This window comes from Pinus tabuliformis, chromosome 3_1 (assembly GCF_031772625.1).
Source record: "Pinus tabuliformis cultivar Carrire ecotype Pingquan chromosome 3_1, CPIR1, whole genome shotgun sequence".
Classification (NCBI taxonomy): domain Eukaryota; kingdom Viridiplantae; phylum Streptophyta; class Pinopsida; order Pinales; family Pinaceae; genus Pinus; species Pinus tabuliformis.
Window position 1 is genome coordinate 560,402,459 of NC_142301.1, and position 15,037 is coordinate 560,417,495.

Below are 15,037 nucleotides of genomic sequence, written 5' to 3' on the forward strand. Positions count from 1 at the left end.
TAAGTGACCAACCCCATGAACCATTTCAAAGCAGCTCCTTTCAACATTGAAGGGAACAATTTGAGTTTTTGAGAGTCTTGTAAATAATCATAAGTTTTGCACAAGACTTCAAATTCAAATAAGAAGGTTTCAGGGTCTTCACCTTTTAACCTATGAAAGTTTGGGAGGATATAAGGTGAGATATTTTTCATTGTGGCATCTGTTTCTTCATAAACTATATGGAATCCAAAAGAATTATTAACTTCCCTATTTCATTTACCTCCTCCATTATTTACTCTACCTTCTCCATTATTTCCTCTACATCTTCCTCTACCTCCTCCTCCTCCAAACAATGAGAAGTCTCCATCCTCTCCTTCTTCTGGCATTATAGTTTCTTAAGAGTCAATATAAGATTCAACCTGGAAGGTTAATTTCTCTTCCTCTGGTTCCTCTATTAATGGTATGTGGAAGAGAGGTTCTACTTCTTCTTCTCCACTAGGTATTTTGAATTCTTCAACTAAAATATGTTACCCTGTGGAGGTTAGTCTACATTAACTCTTCAACAAAACTGTCAGACTCCTGATTAACTACGAAATATCAAGAGTCCTACTACCACTAGATAATGTATTTGACTACATCTTTGACCATGACTTTAGGCATGCTTTTCTATCAATCTGGATTGAGTGAGTAGGATAGAATCCATGTAGAGATGATTCTCGAGATGCCCATGTGGCCTAGTTCTTCATTTGACACTTGTAACCTACCAAACCATGAGAGTAGCTACAAAATCCATAGTTGGCTGTAGAATAGGTTGCATTCTGTAGCCAATTTGAAAAAATATATTAAAATAGCAAGAACATGAAAATATAACATGGTGATCATTTTAAAGCTTTCCTAAGACAAAATCTAGCATTTATCATTGATTGGATTTGTATTCTTCTGAGAAATCAAGAGAAAAAGGTGAGAAAATTTTCAAGGGGAAGGTAATTCTGAGGTTCAACACACACTTCATAGCTATCGGCACTTCATCAGCGTGCCACTTTATCATGACCTTATTAGACAATATTTGTGCAGAAAACTATATAGCACTATCTGATATGGAGGTAATCGCATAGCCGCACGACTTCTTCACCAAACCAAAGTCGCTCTTCATCTGGTCTGCTAGCTTCTTCTCCTATAATTTCCCCACAAAAGCATTGGTAGAGTCTACTCCTTGATAAGGTAGCAATCTTATCTGGTGAATCAACATATCAGTAATTGGAATGGTCCCTCCAAACTAAAGGCACCCATCGTGAACCAGTGTCAACAATTGAGGCACAGAGACAATGTTAATGGTGCTATGGCTAAAATTTGGCACCCACAACATATTGATCAACCTCGCACACTCAACTTTGGCTGTCCACTTCATTGGCTCAAGCCAGGTAACATCTGACTCCTCATAGTAAACTTTCTTAGGGTATTTGCTCAGGAACTTCACGTAATCCGCTAGGTCCTAGTCCTCCATCTTCAAATACAGTATCCTAGCCAATAGATTTCCTTCAAAAGCTACCTCCCCTAGTAGCAATGGAGTGGAGACATGGAGCTTCACTAAACCCAAGTGTTTAGTAACCTTAGCCATGGATTTCGTAGGTGGTACATAAGGTTGTAGTCGAGTAATCGGCACAGATTCATCCGCATCAATCTCATCAATCCCCATAGTTAGCTCTTCCTCATCTAAGTATAAGGGTTTTGTCAGCTACTTGGCTATATCCATATTACCCTTATGTTTGATCTCTATTGGATTCTTACATCGCAATTGTCGTACCAATGCTTTCTGGGGCTTACCTTTCTTATTTTCTCCTACTGTGAAAAAATTGGGTTTAGGCCTCGGTGACCTAGGCACTGTGGTAGGTACAGGATGGGTTGGGTCGAGTTGGGTTACACTCATTCTCTCCTAGATTATTTCATGCTGCAATTCAGGTATATTCGCCTCCCACCCAAATCCTTTTTGTGAAAAAATTTTGAATTTCTTTCCAGTCCCCTCCAGACATACAACAATTATCTTGTCGCAAAAGAATGTGCAAAAGCTCAAGGAAATTTGTAAGGAAACAAAGTGTGTGAATGTGGAGTGGGATGATGTATTTACAACATAATTTGAATTAAAATCCATCCATTTCCTATAGATCTCCATCATTAATGCACTTTTGGTGGCAGATTTCTAAAGATATGCTCCTTAAATGATCTCCCCCCACTCCCTTTAAAGCAAACATCATTATCCAATTAGCTAGAGTGCTTCCAGTGATCACCTTTTGGCTAGGCTATGTGGTATCCACCATTCTAGTGCAGCTCTCCTCTATGCCTTTCTTCCAATTGTCACGCAACCCCATTGCTTCGCCACACTGTCCTTCTGGCAGCGTAGTTTATAGTCTTGTACTTCCTTGCGAGTGCCTAGAGTGCTAAGAATGTACTACATCCATATAGTCATTGCACATGGGTGTGATCTCCCTTGTACAACTTCAACTGACTCCCATTAATTTTTCCTAGAAATAGTTGTCCGTTCAACTTGCCAAGCTGAACTGCGCCTCCATCCATAATCTCCTTGAATATATATGGTCCCAACCAATGCATCTAAAACTTTCCTAGAAACATCATGAAGTTACTATCATACAATAATAGTAAATCTCCACTTTTAAAGGTTTGTTTCTTAATGTGGTGATCATGCCATGTCTTTTCGTGAGCCTTTTGCAGCTGCAGATGAAAACCTGCCAGGAAGTGATTGTTGTGTGTGGAGCATGATTGTTCAGAGGTCTTTGTTTCAGCCAGATGTATACCCCAGGAAGTTTGTACACCCCTCCACACGGGGGGGGATGGGGGCCAGCGGTCCCCCGGTGGGGGCTCGGGGGCAGCGCCCCCGAAGCTAAAAACAAATGTAAATTTGCCTTGTAAAAGTATAGTAATTTCTAGTCAATCTGGGCCGTTCATTAGGCAGATGATCTGACGGTAGAACTTATGTTTAGTTTAAGGTTTTTTTCCCTAGAAGGCAACCCCTCTCTTTGCATGAGGGTATTTGTATTAGAGGTTGAGATATAGAGGTGTATTCTGTGAGCGAGAAATAGAGAGGTGAGACTGTGAGAGGAAACAGAGGATATTATAGCCGATTTGCTGTAGGTTGTGTCTCTTCATTTTGCTGGATAATAGAAAGGAAGGACTGGCTGTTCGGGGTGGACGTAGCCCAAACTCGGTGAACCACGTATATCTGTGTCTCTCTTGTTTTGTGTGTTTTCTGTGTTTATATTTCTGCAATATTTTATGTGTTCCATTGCTCTGTAATATATAATTTCTAACAGTGATCTTCTTCTAACAAAAATATCTACGCAAGGTGTTCTTCCATAGTAACACGATCTTCCATTTAGGTGACTGCAACAATCCTTAAACTGGAAACAATGTACTCCATTGGCATCACTTCCTCTTGTCCATAAACCAACCTAAATGTTGTCTGTCTAGTTAGCTTCTTACAAGTAGTTTTATATGCCCAAAGAACAGTTGGTATGCACACACCCCAATCATTCCTATTAGCATTGCAAATCTTTGTCAAAGAATATTCTAGAATTTTATTAAAGTCTTCCACTGTACTGTTTTCTTGAGGATGATATGGCATACTTTTCTGATGATACATCTAGAATTCTTCAAGTAGAGCGGAAATTTCTTCATTCAGGAAGTAGAAACCCCTATCGCTCATCAAAATATTCGGACAACCAAACTGAGATAAAATATATTCAAATGTGAACTTTGTGATCGTAGTCATGCTAAAATCCTTCACAGGCTACAGCTTAGCCCATCTGGCCAAGTATTCAGTTGCTGTGATGATGTATCGTGCTCTAGTCTTCTTTCCTGGTGGCTGAATCAGTCCCACAAAATATATTTCCCATTTATCAAATGCCTGTAATGATACTTGTGGGTTTAGAGGAAATTCATCCCTTCATGATGGCCTCCCCATCATCTGACAAACACCACATGTGCTATGATATTCCTTGGAAACCTTGTGCATAGTTGGCCACCATCACTCCACTCATAGGATCTTCTGCACAGTCACTCTTCTAGCATAATGCCCTCCAACAACTCCTCCATGTTCTTCAATGAGGATAATTTCTCTTTCATAATCTGGTACATATCTCCGTAGAACTTCATCCAATCCCATTTTATATAATTTCCCTGCAATGACAAAAAAATCCACAGTCCTGACCACTAATTCTTTCTTTTTTTGCATCGTATACCCTTCAAGAGTTGTACTCGTAGACAAAAATTGGATGATATCTGCAAAGTGCTCATCTAGGATGTGCATAGAAAAGAGTTGTGCATTAGGAAATCCTTCATCAATACCTGTAGTTTCTTCGCCATTCTCAATTCAGGAAAGGTTATCTTGTCCAACATTTAATCTTCCTAGCTTCATAACTACCTCAAAGTCCTACTCCTGAAATAGCTTAACGAGCTATAGATTTCGCCCCCAACACAGGATTTTTGACTAGGTATTTCAGATCAGAATTATTGATGTAAATTTTGAAATCCGCACCCAACAAATAATACCTAAGCTTTTAGATCGCATACACCATCGCCAATCCTTCGCACTCCATGGTTGAATAATTCTTCTCTATTTTATACAACATCCTACTTGTGAATGCAATCAGATGGTCAACATCACCTATGCTTGGTTGGGTTAAGACTGCTCCTAACACTATGAAGGATGCATCTACATGTACATGGAACCCTTTCTTCCAATTAAAGAACACCAAAATAGGTGTTGTGACTATCTTTTCCTTCAATACATCCAAGCTTTTTTGGTATTCATCATCCCAGCAAAATGTCACATCCTTATTCAATAATTTTTCCATGGGAATAGTCATCTGTGCATATGCCTTTGATGAATTTCCTATAATATCATGTATGGAATAATGTTGTGCATAGTTGTTTGACATTACTCAAAGGCTCCTAATTAGTAATTACTACAATGTTGGCAGGGTCCACCATCAACCCTTGGTTGCAAACAACGTGGCCCAAGAGTATCCCATAAGGCATGAAAAATATGCACTTCTTCACATTAAGGGATATATGATACTTTCAACAGGCATCCAAGATTAGGCAAAGACTTGCAACATGTTTTCTCACTAACCCAAACACCACCTAATCATCAAATTAAACCTCCAAAAACTTATGAATAATTTCTTTAAAAGCTATGAATACCACCGTAGAAAAGATCATAGGGGAATTATTAAGTCCAAAGGGAATAACTATATAATGAAAACATCCCCATTCCGTGGTGAAGATATTCTTACTTTGATCTTTTGGTTCAATCTTGATCTAGTGATACCCTAAGAATCCATCAGTAAATTACTAGGATTTTTGACCACCAACGTTCTCCAATACTTCATCCATGAATAGCATAGAGAATGGATCATGTACACAAGCATCATTCAATTTCCTTAGACCTTCACAAATTTGTGTTTCTCCCTTCGTCTTCTTCTCCTAGACCATAATAGGGCTCACCAAGTCTGATTCTTCTATAGGCTTAATAATCCCTATTGGAAGCATCTTATCTAGTTCTTCGCACACTTTTTAAATTTTACTTAGGATTCAACCAATATGGGTGTTGCTTTACCGGCTCCGTGGTTGGCTTCAAATTGATCTTCATAACACCCAGATCACCTACTATCCCTTTCATATCATAGAATTTTGTCGAAAGCAAGTCATGATATTCCCGTAATAGCTCTGAGACTTTGTCAATTGTGTCCTGTTGTGGTCACCAACAACCCCCCTCTTTGTTTGATATTAGTAATAACATCAAGCAAAGGGGGACCCTTAGCCAAAAAATCCAAAAAATATTTTTGTTTGAAAAAAATCTTTTGTATCAACCCCCTAAGAGCTATATCGTGTCGCAATGGAAAAAAAGAGCGCTTGCCCTAAGCGCACAAACACACTAAAAACGAGCGACGCGAGAACCCATCGCATCGCAAGCATCAAAAGTGCTTGAAAAGGGAAAACCTGGAGAAACGCCGACGGCCGATATGCGACGTCGCACGTCGCAATATCGCATGAGCAGCATGAAGTGACAAAGCGAAAACCTTGCGATCATGTGATATTGCAATATGCGATTTGCGACCATGCAAAGCTGCGATTTGCGACCTATGGTTTGCAACGAATGAGACTGCCAATGGCTGCAACGCCACCTATTTACATCGCAATTTTCAAGACTACGATGCAAATCGCAGAAATCATTCATCGCAGGCATTCCTCAGCATGATCTGTGAGCCCAAAATTAGGCGCGCACCTTACGGGAAATTAATGACCGCATGCTTGAGTATCCAGAAATGATTGCATCGCATTTATCGAAGAGTCAAGTCATGATGAATGTCAGAATTACGTATTCATTAGAATTTAATGCTTTCATGTCAATCTTTTCGTCATTTCCCTTCTTCTTTGCGTAAACTGCAAGACATGCTACTGATATAAATCTATATGCAGGAAACATCTAAGGGAAGAGCGCCAATAAGACAACAGAGAGAAAATGTCTCCGCAATTGGATGCCGCATGCAGCAGAACCGCGGATTCCAGAATATCGCCCAACAGGCACTGATGAAAATAGACTGTCCAAGACTCAGAGTCAAAGGCGCACAAAAGCAGCGTGTTTACAAAAGATCCTGAAGCTCCGACTTGGTAAAGCAGAGAAAGAAGCGCAAGAGAAGGAAGACGCTCCAGAAAAGCCTGGAACAAAGAATGGAAACAATTCTCGAAACAGGGAATTGTCCATACAACGCGACTTCTAACTCATTGAGTCATTCGCACGACCAGAAACCAAAATAGCAACAGCAAAATCAGTTCGAGAAGAGACTGGGTTGTGCTAAGTGTGCGCACAGCGAATACACCCAGCCAGAGAAAGGTTTTCGAAAATATCTTCTAGCCTGTCAGAAAGAGGTACCAGCTCTTGTTATTTCTAATTTTCAAGCTCGAACAAAAGGAAACAACAACCAGCTGACTCTTTCAGGGCGAACAGCGCATTGCTTACAACACTAAAGAACAGATACAGAAATGGTTAGAAATTAGATTTGATTTTTAGAAATAAATTTTCTTTTAGTAAAAGGGCAGTCATTTGAAGCCGTTCCCTCAATTTGTGTAATTAAAATTAGCCAGTTAGTAGTATTTAACCCTTCTCATTGCAATGGAGAAGGGTCCGGAAATTTGTCAAAAAACTTGTCCTCAGAACATGCACTTTTGCACCCTCGGAGGGGGTTTTTGATGAATGGACGGATCAAGATTTATTTATGTTTGCATTTTAATACTTGCTACTGATGTTGCACTTCTGTACTCTTAGTAGGCATTAGAAGTAAGTAGAAGTAGATCATTATTGCTTCAGGTCTGTGAGTATAAAGTCAGTCATAAATGGTACTTTTATCTCTTGACGAGTTTCTGCTTGCATTCTTAGAGTAATATACAGCTGATGTTGTTTATATGTTAACGTATGAATGAGTGGACTACCATTTGGCACTTTTGTACGGTGGAGTCATTGATTTGTGCTTAATACATGAATAACTGATTATGCGATATGTTGTTCACAATCGTTCTGCTTAACTTTTTATGCAGGATGGTTCATCTTAATTGATTTATATTCTCATAATAACTGAATAATCTTCATTACTAGTTATTGTGTGAAACCTTTCTAGATCGCATAATGGAAAAAGTTCTATCCCAGGTTAGCGTAGATTAGATGTGTTATTCTTTATAGATTAAAGTAGTATAAAATTCACTCTCATAGTTCAGAACTAGATTAGCTTAGAAATAATTCTATATTTTCATTATCATATCCTACACACACACACATCACTAAACTCTACACACACACACCCCCTTAGAACGGGAAGCTGGTCCCGTTATCCACAGTCGGACCCGCTACACCAAACGGGCATGGAGCCGCCAACCAGGTTCCCGACCGGGTGGATATCCCCCTTGTTGTTGACCCGATTTCAAGGCCCTCAACATATTTGGTGCTAGAAGGAGGGCACGAACTATGAATGGCACCTAAAGAAATATCTAAATACCATTCTGAGAGTAATTCACCCTCATCAACTCCCTCGACTTCTCCAACACGGTTAAACCCGGAATTTGAAGTCGCTCGAGTATCTACCACTGCTACATATTCGAATATATCAGACCAATCTATCATTGAACCCCCTGAAATTCAGACTTTGATTCATAAACTCCAGGGATTTTCTATTTTTAACCAGAAGTCTGATAAATCTAAAAGCAGCGTGACTTTGCAGTATAACCCTGCTCATCCCCTTACCAGATCAAAGAGTGAAAAATTTGGCATACAACCAAGTGAACTCCCTCTCCCTACCAGGAAAAGAGCAAGGAAAACACCACCAGAGTCTGACAGTCAGACTCCTTCATCCACTTCGTCCATATCAACTCCCTCACCGCGAAGTCAACCACCCACTCTTTCATTCCAACTCACTCACCCATCTTTTACAAACCTTCCTCTTCAAACATCAAAGATCTTAATATCTTCATCTTCTCAGCATCAGAATTCATCTTCTACACTTCCATTAACTAGCAGCTCAACGATGGCCCAGTCTCCATGGAACAATCCTGGGGCGGTTTTAATGCCTCCACCCCTGAGCCCTATACCGGCCCATCCTGAGAAATGGTTGCCTAAATTCAATCCGGAAGTAGGCATGCTAGCTGAGGAACATATCAATAATTTCATGCTTTCTGTTAATCTCAACGGAGTCACTAACGAAGACGCTGTTGTCTGGTTGTTCCCTTATACAATGCAAGGAACAGTCGGGTCATGGTACTTTTCGTTACCTTCCGGATCCATCACTAGCTGGGACATTTTTCAAAGTCAGTTCCTCACCAAGTTTGGTGATGACAGATCCACGGCGACATTGATCAGTGACCTATCTAATCTTAAGGCTAAGGCTAGAGAACCCATTAAAGATTTTAACTTACGGTTCAATAAGATCCTCAACAAAATCCCCGCTACCTCACAACCCAGCGAGGAAGTAAGATGTGAATGGTACATCACGGCTTTACCTCCAAACTTTGCTATCTTCGTAGATAGGGCAAACAAGACCACCTTAGTTGACAACTTGACAGAAGCGTTAGCAGTGGAAAAATGCGTGGTAGCCCTAGAAAAGAGATCTGCTATAGAAGAACGCAAATCTAAGAAGATCTCTTTCAAAGAAGACACCAAGAAGAAGCAAACGAAAGATCCTTTCAATTTGGAAGGATTACAAAAAGTGTTGAAAACCATGTCAAATGAGATGATTGATATTAAGAAACAAGTAGCAGAGACTTCTTCGAAAAATCCCTTTAGGACTTTTAAAAGAAATCCTCCCATGGAGGTAAGACCACCTAGTGTTGTCTCAAACGTTGAATCTGAAGAAGACGAAGAAGAAGAGAATACCACTGAAGGGCAGACCGACGAGGAAGAGGTCGTAGAACTACAAGGAATGTGGTACTTCATCCTCCCACAAGAAGAGGATCAAGAAGCATTTCCTGTTAGCACGAGAAGCAGAAATCAACTTGATCCTCCCATAACTACCCCAAAACAAAAGGGCGCAAGCCCTGCAACAAAAGAAAAGGTTGCAACAAAAAAGACAACTACTAAAGTGACCCAGATTAGCCCAGTCCAATCTGATCAGAGGCCTCCATCAAGAACACTAATAGTGTCGGATGAAATGGAGTATAATATCATTGATGACATGAAGAAGACTAGGGCTAATATCACTCTGTATGAATTGAGTAAATTGAAACACCAGCAGAAAATAATGATGAAAGAATTACATGCTGTGCCTACTACATCTTTACCTACAGCGGTAGCTTCCCACAATTTGGGAAGGCCTCCAACCAACACGATCAATAAAATTGATCCAAATGACATCGCCTTGATTGGAGGAAGATCAAGATCTCATACTCCTCCTTTTCTTCTCACACATGAAATCTTCAACAAAAACGTGCACAATTGCTTGGTTGATTCTGGTGCTTCAACGAATATCTTACCCAGGCCAATATGTGCTAAATTGAATGTGCAACCTCAAAAATCCGCAGTACGCATAGTTCAACTTGATTGATCCCAAGTCGAAGTGATTGGTGAACTCAATCAGGTGACCATAAGATTGTCGTCTAACTCGAAAGTGTGTCAGATTATCGACATTCTAGTAGCTGATATCCCTGAGTTCTATGGTTTGATTCTTAGCAGGGATTGGTCGGAAAAACTCCACGGATATTTTTCAACCGATTGGTCACACATGTGGTTACCATACAATGGTAAACCAAATCAGATAAAGGTGGAACGAGAGTTGCACCAAAAATACATAGTGACAGAACTGGAAGGAGAAAATGAGGCCATAACGTACAATAGCAGCATTGTAGACAATTACGCAATAGATTCTTTCCTAGGTAATTTCAATGCTCATATTTCACCATACTTAGAGAATTCAGTTGTATCCCAAGTTGAAAATTTCTCACAAACTGATGACTCAAAATGTTTTAGTTTTTTAGATAATTCTGTAAATACATCTTTATTTTGGAAATTATATTTTGACAGATCTAAATCAAATGAGGGAGCAGGAGCAGGATGCGTTCTGATTAACTGTTGTTGGGAAAAGTATCCAATATGGAATGACCCTATCCCACTCTAAGGGTGATAGTTCCTTAGCAACAATCAAAGCAAAGCTATCTGAGATTACTTCTTTATGAGATGTAAAAGAGGGGAGAAAGAGATCCACTAACTGATGTCTTTCGCTAATGGTTGATCCAATCTTCTCTCCTTGCTGCTTGCCCCAGCTCCTTGCTCTTTCACTAGCCCAGCTACACCAAGATCCTGCAAAATGGCAAGAGAGGGAAACTACAAGAAGCATACATCCATAATTGATTCAAGGATTAGAATAAATCAAATACACAAGTATAACAATACACCATTGAGACACATGCATATAGAAGAACCTCAAATGCTTTATTAATGGAAGAAGTAAGGTTCGGGAAGTGATACAACCATAAAAGGCCCAATCCAGCATCACCTTCCCAGTAGAAAGAAATCTCCTCTTCACCTCCTTCAAAGTAAATCACCCAATAGTTCTAAACTCAAACCAACAACAATTCTTTACATTCACAAGATTCCAGCCCCCCTAGACCTCATGAGAGAGATCCATATATAGGAGTTTTGGAGAAAGGATGAGTCAGCTTGAGGCTGGCATGAAGCTGACTAGTGTCCTCTCTCACTTCAGTTATTCTTTAGTTCTTGAGTCCACTTGGAGGTTCTTGCTTCCACTTGGAGATCTAGAACCTCTTACTCATCACCAGTCGAATTCCCTGATCCAAGTGTCATTTTGGAAGCTTCCTGGGCATTGACACCTTGAGGAATGACTGTGCCACATGTCCAAACTCGCCCAGCGCAGGTAGCCTTCTTTGCAGTTGACATTCAACGCAGGTAGACAGTGGAGCAGTTGACATTCAGTGCAGATGCTCAGTGGAGCAGTTGACATGATCCAGAATTGCCTTGTTTTTGAGTGTTTTTAGGTGGAGAACTTTTATTTAGTGCTGTGGTTTGCTGACCTTGTTCCTCTAGGGGTAGGAACAACATGTTTAGGGACTTTGGATCCCTTAGATTATGGAAATTTCATGCTTCATGCTGTAAGGCACAAAAATGTCTATAACAGATGCCCCCTAAAGTATGAGGTCGTTTATCGGGTGAAATGCTTTATCAGGAGGATCCGAAGTTCATTCAATCGCTGAGAGGTGACCTGTAATAAAATACAATACAATACATTATTTTTCATACTGCTTTCATGATCTAGCTGAGGCGGGCATTCCCATGCTCAGATTTATAAATTCATTTTGGTACATAGAACAGACGATCGTCTGATGGTAGACTGATAATTTTGGTGAAAATTATCATCCTTTGAGTAGGATGATCATCTGCTGCAATGATGTACATGTCAAATGTCTTTATATTTCCTGAATATATATCGCAGCCCGGATGGATGAAACTAGATCCGGGGTCTTCAAACTCGTTCGATCTTCACTGTAAGTACAAGTCGATCCATGTGAGAATTGCGCTGAAGTCGAACATGGAAAGACATCGCTTGATTACCGGTCAATGATGTAAACTGTTAACAAGCACGAGAGGAATCACCGATAATGATAATGACCCTCAAGGTACTACAGTACAATCCACGTGGTGTGAATAAAGGACTTGGCGTCGAACACCACGCAGAATCTTTCGGTCGAAGGTCATTGATGTATACCTGTCGCCGGAAGTGAGAAACTTGCCATTGAGGCATGCAAGCTTCAAAGTACTGAGGGGGTTGTTCCTAGATCAACTTCTTGGATAATGAGCTGATGTCGACAAGAAGCGATCCGTCAAAGGAGGGCCTTAATGAATCCCACATCAGTGACACAGAACGGAGCTAATGATTTTAATGGAGGTGAAAACAATCTGTGACATATGATTCAGGGTGGCGGTCATGAATGGATGAAGGATAATGTATGGCAGTGGATGGGACACGGTTGACTCTTTCTGAACAACATCTCTTGAACATATAGCGACACTGATGCGATGGATCGGTAGCATTACCCCAAATGTGGATGGTTTGGCGAGACCATGGTGACGAGACCGGTGAATGAAACAACCCAACCCGATGTGGTACGGAGGAAAAGTGTCATGTTCAAGAGCGACTTGCTACCATTAAAGCTTTGAGGTTCTCCCAATTTTTCCCCAGTCATTTCTGACCAGTACCTCTTTATTTTTGTCAAGCTTGAGGAGGATAACATATGCTTGTTCTATAACCTTCCCTTCGGGCAAGCCCATCGCTATGTTTTAACGAGCTTAGCGATAGGGAAACTCTTTCTCGTCTAAAGACAAGTTTGTCGCTATTTAATCATTTTAACGAGTCTAACGACAAGGAAAACTCGGTCCTTTTCATTTTTAGAGAGTCTGAAAAGGTACATAAAGTTAACTCCAAAATTCCTTTTTCGTCATCTAATCCCTTAAGTCCGAAAAAGTGTAAAACAATACAGAAGGGATGAGTTTTTGATAACTTTAACGAGGCGAATAAAACAAGCGCTCGACCTTTTTGTGCAATAATCCCTCAGGTCCAGAAAGATTAAAATCTAGAGGAGGGATAGCTCTTCCGGTCCTTTAACGAGCTGGAAGGCCAAAACTCGGCAATCTTTTCATATTTTACGAGTCAGTTGAAAAGAGCTTAAAGAAGACTCGTCTTTTGAGGAATGAGTGATAAACAGGGATAGCAACTGATTCCAGGTACAGGTTGGAATTTTCCAATCACGGCAGTGTCACAAGGATAGCTAGGTGAAATCACTCTTCGCAGCTGTTCCTCAAAATAGGTAAACAATCATATGGAGGTGAACGATCAGCCAAATGAAAGTGGAGGTGGCAGGTGCAAACACGACCAAGGCTTTTATGGCTGATAAATTTACGATCACAGCGGTTATTTACCGGGATAGGTTCATTTTTTATTTAAAAATGAGCTTAAACTCTGGAGGGAACATTGCTCACTGCTTATATTTATTTTTTAACGAGCATGAAGACCGCGTTAAAACTGCTCGGATCTTGCGTTTATTTTTTAACGAGCATGAACTTTATGCTAAAACTGCTCGATATTACCAGTCATAAGGTAAGAAATGTCCCCTGAAGATTCTATTTTTTATGGAGCTTCATCTCACTAAGCTTTGCTCCGCTCCTTTCTTTATGCAAGTTCGGAAACGGCTAATCCAAAAAACAGATAAATAACCGCTCTTTTCTTGCACTCCAAAAGGGTTGCATGCCCCCAGGTATAAAATACAATTTCAAGGCTGCCCCTCCTCCTTCCCACCTCTGTTTTTCTTTGGGTGTTCACAGCTACTTGTCATCTTGCTAGTCCAATTTTAACGATACTTGTCTTCTCATTAATTTTAACGGGTCTATACGATACTTGTCTTCTCGTCAGCCCAACTTTCAACAGATTTTTCGCAAGATCGCAAGAGAACAGCTACTTGTGACAAGAGAGCAGCTACTTGCGACAAGAGAAGAACACTACTCAAAGACAAAACATTTGTGTTATTGAGGGAGGCTTACCTCTTTCTGGTTACCCAAAGATTGTCTCGTTAATCTTTCAAACAAAACATTTCCTCGGCAATGTCTACCGAAATAGACAAGGGTGAATGACTGGTGCCAGACACGTAACTTTGACAAAAGAATCCTATTCTAGAACAACCCCTCTTCCATCCACGGACGGGGTACGGACTAGTCATATTCTCTCGCGGAAATTCTACCTTATACCCAGGGTTTTCTCTGCCCAACGTAGACCAGGATGCATGCCCCCTGGGTTTCAGTCCCATCTTTCCGAATCACTCGCATTCATCGGGAAGAAGGACTAGGGGTGGAGACATTTCTTGATTGAATAGACCATTCAGGGTTGGTATGTGACTATTTGCGATGCGCGATCCCAGAAATGAAAGTTGGTCTACGAGCTTGACCATTCTTCCTTCGTGTGGAAAACACATTACTCTAAAGAGTGAGGAGACTATTGCTCCCATGCAATATATATAGTCTCGTCCAAGGAGTAGGTTATAATCCAAGGGTCCTTGGACGACCATCACGTTCATTTGAATGGCCTTCCCTTTCAATGTAATGGGCACATTGGGGAGGATCCCTAATGGTCGACTGGTTCCTTTATCGAAACCCAAGAGATTTCTTATCTCAGGCAAAAGCGCTGGGGAACCCAGTGCTTTCCAAGCAACAGAGGAAAGGATACTCATAGATGCCCCTTCATCAATGATAGTGCCAGCCATTACCATTATGTATATTTGGACTATGATTCTGAATGGTATACTGGCTGGCAACCGGGGTCTGCCTAGTTGGTTCCAATCAAAGGACACAACCAAGTTTCTTGGTGGTGGGACCGAGTACACGGCCAGATACGACCCTGACGATGTTCCTTCCTGCGATAAAGGAATGGGCGCATTGCCCTGACGCTCGTCAGAGTCTGTGTTGATGAAAAGAATTTGGATGGTGTCATCCTTATTC